A 9,106-nucleotide genomic window follows, 5' to 3' on the forward strand; every position below is an offset into this window, starting at 1 on the left:
CCTGGGGCAAGAGAGCTGGGGTAGTCGCACCCCACACCTGTGGGTCATCGGCTTAGGGCTGCTCCCATGGGGACGTTACTCCCAGGTTCTCCCGGCTCCCGCCGAGCCCAGCAAAGTGGGTACCAGCTGCCTGAGGGCCGCTCGGGGGACCAGAGCACAAGGTGCTGGCTTGGGGGGAGCATGAGGAAAGCACTGGGCGGCACCTACTAAAAACAGACGTCCAGGTAAGGGGCAGCGGACTGCGCAGGCGGCCCGAAGTCCAGGCCGCCCCCCAGGTTCAGGGCCCCGTCAGTCCGCTCCCTTCGCACCATGTGGCCACCGCCCCCAGGCTGCCCACCGCTGCCCCCGCGGGAGGAGGATGGGCCTGGGTCACCCGGGCTCAGACAGCACTGTGCATACACGCTTGCAGGAGCTGAGACCACCCCCCGCCCCCCCGGCTTCCCGCAGACCCTAAGCGCCTTGTCCTGCAAGACACCACCTCCTGGCAGGTCCCTGGCTTCTGAGGTTCCTTCAGCTTGTTTTCTGGCCCGAGGAATTTCTCATCAGTGGGAAGTTAGACTCAAGGCCTCGATGGGAGTCCAGGTACCACTTTGGGCTCGAACACTTCATGCTGCACCCCCCGGCGATATCTGGTGGTCCCGAGTTTGGAGGTGCTCTGACTCATCCCTGGACTGGGGTGCTGCGAGCCCCACGGGCGTGACGAGACTCCCGCGCCCCGCACCCTCTTACCACTCACCTAGTGATCTCAGCACCACTGACCGCCACGACTGGGAGTGAGAATTTCATGAAGAGCCGCTGGTTTCCAGCAAACATTTCTCCTTCCTTCCCCCAAACCCGGTCACGTACTCAGTTCGTGACCTCAGGAGGCTATGTGAATAGTCCATTCTATGCCCAAGCAAATCCCGTGGTCTGACCGGGCACGAGACTAAATCCAGGCAGAGTCCGCCGGCACCTGACTAGGTGGGCCCTCCTGTTCCGGGTCACTGACCCACTTGTGGGAGGGGCCTTCCTGGGCCAGGGTGTCAAGGAGAAGGCAGGGCTGGCTTGTTGGCGACGTTTCCACCTTCAGCCCAGGCTAATGTGAGCCAAGTGGAACCAGGAAGCATCGACCCACAGCTGAAGTCACTGGCAAACTTCAGTTGTGTGGGGGAGGCAAACCTTTTCCTCTACCCTCTTAGGTTCAATACCGGGGACCTGTCAATTAAACTGATGAAAGACATTTTAATAGGAGCCACACAACTTTACTTATTTTTAGTTTGATGTGCTCAGGCATCACAGAAAGAAGTGAAGGTGCAAAGGAACGGTGAGATCTGAGAGCTCATATACCACCGTAACAGGGAAAAGGGAGGGGAGAAAAGCCACTTACGGGAGAGCAAATGAATTTTAGGAATGATAAATGCGCCCTCAGGAGAATAAGTGGGAGATATGATAGTTTGTGACAAAGTCTATCTGGGAATGGTGCCAGCTTCTCTTCTCCAAGAGGAGACATTGATCCCCGGAAGGGATTTATGACGAGTGAGTTCTTTTGGGAGATTTTGTTTTCATTTTATTTATTATTATTATTTTTTAAAAGATTATTTATTTATTTGACAGAGAGAGAGACAGCGAGAGAGGGAACCCAAGCAGGGGCAGGTGGGAGAGGGAGAAGCAGGCTTCTCGCTGAGCAGGGAGCCCGATGCGGGGCTCGATCCCAGGACCCTGGGAGCATGACCAGAGCCGAAGGCAGACGCTTAATGACTGAGCCACCCAGGCGCCCCATGGGAGGCTCTGTTTTTAGGCAGGTAAGGGATTTCAGGAGCTCAGACGCTCTCAAAATAATTCAAAATAATTCTTACACCAAAGTGGCATATTTTGGGGGTAGCATGTCTTGGTCCCCTTCAGTTGCTCCCCCCAAATTTTTTGTTAACCTTTCCTTTTTTTTTTTCTTGTGTCAGGGATTTTTGGTGTGAATGATATATATCTCTGTGTGACAGCCCCGGTGTCCTAGAGTCGGGGCGGTGGGATAGGGGAGATGACTTCCCACCCTGCCCTCCACCGACGGTTTCATAAAAATTGTAGTCTCCGGAAACGAATCCGAATTCCTGGGCTGGGCTGTGTCAGCAGCGCCCTCTAGAGGCCACCACCAGCATAGACAGGCCCGGGAGCGGTTCAAAGACCCCTGGCTGCGAAATTCTACCACCTTCTCAAAGACTCACTGCAAGAACACGCACAGGTGTTGGGCTGGCAAACAGCACGAAGCGTCAGTTAGATGAGGCAAACGGCCTGTGGACCTTCCCTGGTCACCCCTGGGGCCGGAATGCCCTCAACTTTCAGCTTCCACCGCTCATCTCTGTGTCTTCCAAAGGACACCAGAGCACAGGTAAAAACATCACATTTCAAGGTCAGCTGAACTTAACTGAGATGTAGTTGACTTATAGTGATGCCCAGAGCCTAACTCAGAGCAGCTGGATGGTCTAGGCAAACGCAGGAAACTATGTCGCCCGCATTCCCATCAAGATCTAGAACATTCTGGCACCTGGGAAGCTCCCTCCGCTCCCCAGACAACCATTTTCCTGATTTCTATCTCCATAGAAGTTACACCTGTTCTGGAACTTGATCTAGTTGGGGTCAAACAGGACGTCCTCAGCATCTGGCTACAGAGTTGTGATTTTGCAATTGTATGGTGTGAGGTAAGAAAATTTGTGTTCAGATGTATCAAGACCTTTTTTTTTTTTTTTAACTGGAAGCATAAATACCTTCATTGATAGATGCATTGCTCTCTTCTCTGGCCAGGCATGGACGTGTGAGATATTCAAGAAATAAATAAAGATACTGTAAATTATACCTCAAAAGGAGGTTAACTACCTTGACCAACTATGGGTCCTCTGGGTCCTGAAATAGCATTACTGTCAATTCACCGGTTTTTGTGTTTCATCCTGATTTGTTTAGAAAGGACGACCTTGGGGCATCTGGGTGGCTCAGTCCGTTAAGCATCTGCCTTCGGCTCAGGTCATGATCTCAGGGTCCTGGGACTGAGTCCCAAATCGGACTCCCTGCTCAAAGGGGAGCCTGCCTCTCCCTCTCCTTCTGCCCTTCCCTCCTGATCATGCACTTTCTCTCTTTCTCCCACTCAAATAAATAAAATCTTTTAAAAAATGACGTATTAAAAGTGAACATTTATTTCTTACATTTCAGAATATTTCCTTATGCATTGCTAAGAGAAATATGTCTCAGAAATTTATATACTTATTTATATATAGTTATGTATATTGTATTTATATAATATGTATTTATATATTTATATTTTATTTATATAATATATATTTATATAATAGATATATTTTTAACTTCTATAGGGCAGTTACAACAAGGTACAACATTGTGGATCAAACATCACCTACTTTATCTCCTTATTTTTATTTTTTTTTAAAGATTTTATTCTTAAGTAATCACTATACCCAATGTCGGGCTCAAACTCATGACCCCGAGATCAAGAGTCACATGCTCCACTGACTGAGCCAGCCGGGTGCCCCTAGGGTCACCTACTTTAATCCCTGCAAAGATTTGCATTTTTGCACCAAAGCTGAAATGGCTAATGCTTTTGGAACTCCCTGTATTTGCTTTAATAAAAACTCTACCAGGGGCACCTGGCTGACTCAGTCCATGGAGCTTGTGACCCTTGATCTCACCGTTGTGAGTTTGAGCCCCACCTTGAGCATAGAGATTGCTAAAAATAAAATCTTGAAAACAAAACAAAACAAAACCCTCTACCCGTAGGTGAACTATTATTCCAGAGAATGTAAAATAAAGTATGATTGTGGCTTTATAACCAAAATTTGTTATAATCTAACTGACTGACGTCTTTTTTTTTTTTTTTAAAGTAATCTCTATGTCCAACGTAGGGCTGGACCTCATGACCCTGAGATCAAGAGCCACATGCCTGACTGATGTCTTTTTGAAACATCATATGTGAAAAGCTTTTTATTGTGAAACGTAATGCATTTTCAGAAAAATGCATGCTGGGGTGCCTGGGTGGCTCAGTCTTAAGCGTCTGCCTTCTGCTCAGGTCATGATCCCGGGGGTCCTGGGATGGAGCCCCGCATGGTGGGGGGGTCTCCTGCTCCGCGGGAAGCCTGCTTCTCCCTCCCCCACTCTCCCTGCTTGTGTTCCCTCTCTCGCTGTCTCTCTCTGTCAAATAAATAAAGTCTTTTAAAAAAAGAAAGAAAAATGCATGCAATGCAAATGGATAATTTAACAAGTTATTGTAAAGCCAACACATGCCCGCAGTCCAGACTGAGAAGCCCTCCCCCGCCCCCTGCAACCAACCATAAGACCCATCTGGACCCAGTCCTCCCTTCCCCCACCAGGGTCAGTAACTTGAAATTTATGAGTATTACTTTCTCACTTTCTTTATAGTTTGACCACAGAAGTATGCGGCCTAAATAAATGTAGTCTTGCCTCTTTTAAAAGTTTACATAAGTGGGATGATACTGCACATATTCTTTTTTTTTTAAGATTTTATTTATTTATTTGAGAGAGAGAGAGAGAGCATGAGTAGGGGGAGGGGCAGAGGGAAGAGGAGAAGCAGGCTCCCCGCTGAGCAGGGAGCCTGGGGCTGGATCCCAGGACCCTGAGATCATGACCTGAGCCGAAGATGCTCAACCCACTGAGCCACCCAGGAGCCCCGGGAGCTGTATATTTAGATTCACAATATGAGCAACACAATAGTGCCATACAAAGCTTTTCTGCAGGTCCATATGCTGAGATGCCCCCGTGCGCCGGGCCAGACGCGGTAAACGCAGTAGACACGACAGGTGTACCACTGAGACTCAGCGGAGACCACAAGTTTCGATTTTTTTTTTTTCAGCAATGGAAAAAGAAAAACATTTAGAGAAACGAAAGAGGTACAAATACATAACTCCCCCCCGTCGATAATGTAACTTTTCAGCTTCCTTACCTGCTTCTTTACACAGGTCAGCTGAGCTTGGAGAAAGTGAACGAGATCAGAACATGAAAGATGTTCCTTGTTTTCTCATCAAAGGATCCCACTAGGATTAGCGCGAGGATCTTTCTGGTGCTCATGTCTGCGGGTCAGCCAAACACCCAGGACCTCTGTCCAGCTGAGGAAGAGCTGGGGCCGCCGGCAAATCTCAGAACCTCTCTGGCGTCTGTTCCTATTATCGGAGCACACGTGAGCTCGGGCAGCTGCTGTGCGCTGGCCAGACAGGTGTCATTTGGGGTAATACTTCAAAACCCCCCGCAGTGGAAATTTCTCCGGACGTCATTTTGAGCACTTCTGTGTTGTTCCAGCCACTTCGGAAGCTGGCCCTGTTGTTCCTGGTTCAGGGCTAAGCAAGCACAGACAGAAAACAGAACAATAAACACGAGTAAGAGAATAATCGTGTTAAAAAGAAAACAAATAATGCACTGCACTGCAGCGACCAGGCCAAGCACCCAGAGGCCGGAAATCAGCCCGGCAACCAGAGCGCCAGCAGCGACTCCAGTCACCAACAGACTAAGCAACGTGTGGAGCCGGGGGAGCGCGCACCCGCAGTTCTGGGAACACGCGAGGCCCCCCGCGAACCATCTTGGGGCCTGTGGTTCCCGCAGCAGCTGCGGGGAAACCTGACTCCAGGGAGCCTCGAGGACAACCTCCTTGTCTTTGCCTTTGGGGCCTAGCTGAGGCCGGGGCGGGGGCCCCAGAGCTGGAGCCCCACGCGCCCCATGCACCCCATGCGCCCCATGCGCCGTGGCTAGAACCCGCCCTGGAACTTGCGGCCTCCACCGTGGGAGCGCGAGCCCCAGCCCCAAATGCTGGAAAACAATTTGACTTTTTTTCCCCCACCAGCATTTGATTTTGAAAATTTCCAAACATACAGCCAAGTTTAAATAATTTTGCAGTGCACACCACCTACCCAAACATGAATTCTACCATTGCCCTTCTGCTGTGCCTCCCACCTCTCCCGCTCAGCGTCCCTCCATGGCTCTGACTCGTGTTGGACGCATTTCATGCTTGCAGACATCAGTCCGCTAACCCCCTGAATAATTTGGCGTGCATACCTTTAGCATACGATTCACAAAGAGTTCGTGAATTTTGTTTACATTTTTTCTTTTGAAGTAAAATTTACAATGACTTTCATAAATCTTCGGTATACATTTGCTGAGCTTTTTTTTTTTTTTTTAAAGATTTTATTTATTTATTTGACAGAGAGAGAGCACAAGTAGGCAGAGTGACAGGCAGATGGAGAGGGAGAAACAGGCTCTCCGCCAAGCAGGGAGCCGGATGTGGGGCTCGATCCCAAGACCCCAGGATCATGACCTGAGCCGAAAGCAGCCGCTTAACGGACTGAGCCACCCAGGCGCCCCCATTTGCTGAGCTTTAATGAATGCACACATCAGTGCACCGGGAGCCTCTATGAAGATTGAGAGCATTCCATTCCCCCTGTGCAGGGCAGAATAACACCCCCCAAAGATGTCCATGTCCTAATCCCTAGAATCTGTACGTCTGTCACCTCCCATGGCAAAAGGCACCTTGCAGATGGGATTAAGTTGAGGACCCTCAATGAGGGTGACCCTGGATTCCCCAGAGGGTCCAATGATCTGACAAGTGTCCTTATAAGAGTGGGCAGGAGGGTCAGAGTTGGAGGAGACAGGGCAATAGAAGCAGAGGTCAGAATGAGACAACCACAGAGGCAGCCGGAGAAGGGCAGGAAATGGATTCTCCCAGGGAGCCTCCAGAAGGAGCCAGCCCTGTCCACCTGTTGGAGGGGGCGTTGAGGGGTTGTGGCGCTGGTCAACCTGTGAGCTGGACCCAGGCACTTGGAGGCTCCATCCCCCTCCCCTGTGCTGGGAAGGTGTGGTCCCCTGGCCTTCCCTGCGTTAGAAGCTGCCCAAGGACACAGCCTTGAGACAGTGAGGTGGTGCTGAGACCGACCATCTGGATGGTACTCAGTTCAGGCCTCTATATAAGCTTTAAGATTGGGGCAGGGGGGTGCAGTGTGCTAGACAAGCCTTGGAAGGATGTTCCCTTGCTCATAAACCCATCTACCCATCTGGAATGGCCCGTCCCTTCCTTCAGTTTCTCCTTGCCCAGCGTGTACAGGGGCCCATTTGCAAACCAACACTGCACCTTGATATAGCCCCATGAGACCACGTCAGCCCTCTGACCTCCAGAATTGTCAGAGAGTAAATGTGCTGGTGATAGTTTGTTACAGCATCCTTGGGAATCTCATACACACTCATTGGCCAGGACTGGTCACATGCCCAATCCCTGAACCAAACAGCAGGCCAGTCATTCACACCCACCTCCATAGCTCCTGTGATCTTAGATCTTAATTTCCAACCCACAGGGATTGTAGAGACTGTTGATATTACTACTAGGGTCTGTCCTTGTATTTTATGCTGACAGATAAAATGAATACGAGATTACACAAGTTATAATCAGGATCTTCAGAAACTTACATGGTTCACCAAATGATAAAAGAAAAAGGTAAAATTATATTTTGGGTGAGGGGCTAAAAATCTAGTTAGGCGTCTATTGAGGAGGGTCTGCAAATGTTTTCTTTTTTTTTTTAATTTTTTTTTTTTAAGATTTTATTTATTTATTTGAAAGAGAGAATGAGATAGAGAGAGAGCGTGAGAGGAGGGAAAGTCAGAGGGAGAAGCAGACTCCCTGCTGAGCAGGGAGCCCAATGTGGGACTCGATCCTGAGACTCCAGGATCATGACCTGAGTTGAAGGCAGTCACTTAACCAACTGAGCCACCCAGGCGCCCTGCAAATGTTTTCTGTAAAGGGATTTCCCTGCCCTTTGGGGCTCCATGGTAACTACTCAAATCTGTCCTGGAAGCTGGGAAGCAGGCGTAGACAACTTGCAAATGAATGGGCATGGCTGTGTGCCAATAAAACTTTATTTACAACAACAAGTGGTGGGCCAGGTCTAGCGCTCAGGCAGGCCATATTTGCTGAGGACACCTGTTATAGAGTATTGTTAGAGCTAAATTGGAAATAGCAATATGAACTCACACTCTTCAAAATCGATCATTTCTACCTGATCACTTAGGTAGCCATTAAACAGTTTCGCACCAAAAATTAGCGTGCAGTAATTGAAGAGGTGTCCCCAGTACTGAAAATGCAGTCACGGATACTCTTCTCCATTCCCAGGGAATGAGGGCTCTCTGGAGAAGAGCTGGTTTTGTGTTTTGGGGCAGGGAAGGTGCACTACGGGCCTGGACTATGTCATTGTGAGAAGGCAGGGGTGCTTCTCCATGTTCTGGGGGTGCTGAAGGCACACAGGAGCCCAATGGAAGTATCCTTCATCAATCATGATTACAATTAATTAAAACTAATTAGTCTGAATGCCATGAATTCATAATTATCTTCAAAAGGCAAGAACAAGGATTATAGTATATCCAGGCTGATTTATTCAGATGAACCACTTCTCAGCGTCCCCACATAAAAAGTCTGGTATCCTCTTACCACGAGTTAGATTCAGGGTGATCCCAACTATATAAAAAGATGCTACTTGGGCGCCTGGGTGGCTCAGTCAGTTAAGCGTCTGCCTTCAGCTCAGGTCACAATCCTGGAGTCCCAGGATCGTGTCCTGCATGGGGCTCCCTGCTCAGTAGGGAGTCTGCTTCTCCCTCTGACCCTCCCCCATCTCGTGCTCTCTCACTCTCTCTCTCTCAAAAATAAAAACTTAAAAAAAAAAGATGCTACTCTGTAAAAAAACAAACAAGAAAAAAAAGGCCAACAAAAAATACACTAAAGTGTTAACACTAGTTACTTTGGGATAGTAAGACAATAGGTGATAGTCATGTGCTTTTCTGTATTTTTCTGGCATTTCCAAGATTCCTGCCTTTATTTTTCATACATTACTTTTAGAATGAAAAAAAAAATTATCCCCAGGTTTTGGGCTGGCTTTGTCCATGGTTATAAGTTGCATGGTTTAGCCTTGGGTCAATTTCTCACCCCAAAAGAGCAGAGGCATGAACTCATGCACAAGGTGGCATTTTTATTAAATCCAGTGGCCAAGGCTGCTGATGGGAGCACGTGCTGTGAGGTGGGGCTGGGAGGTGTAGAGCTGCAGGATGCCCTGGGCGGTGTCCCCACCCTCAGGGTAGAGGTTGT

At 48.7% G+C, this 9,106-nt stretch overlaps 1 pseudogene; it reads right to left on the reverse strand.

Annotated features, from left to right (window-relative positions):
- Positions 1 to 5,014: 5,014 nt before the first annotated feature.
- Positions 5,015 to 7,290, reverse strand: LOC118521437 (tetraspanin-13 pseudogene; annotated as a pseudogene).
- Between the last annotated feature and the right edge of the window lie 1,816 nt (positions 7,291 to 9,106).

Source organism: Halichoerus grypus, chromosome 1 (assembly GCF_964656455.1).
Source record: "Halichoerus grypus chromosome 1, mHalGry1.hap1.1, whole genome shotgun sequence".
Taxonomy (NCBI): domain Eukaryota; kingdom Metazoa; phylum Chordata; class Mammalia; order Carnivora; family Phocidae; genus Halichoerus; species Halichoerus grypus.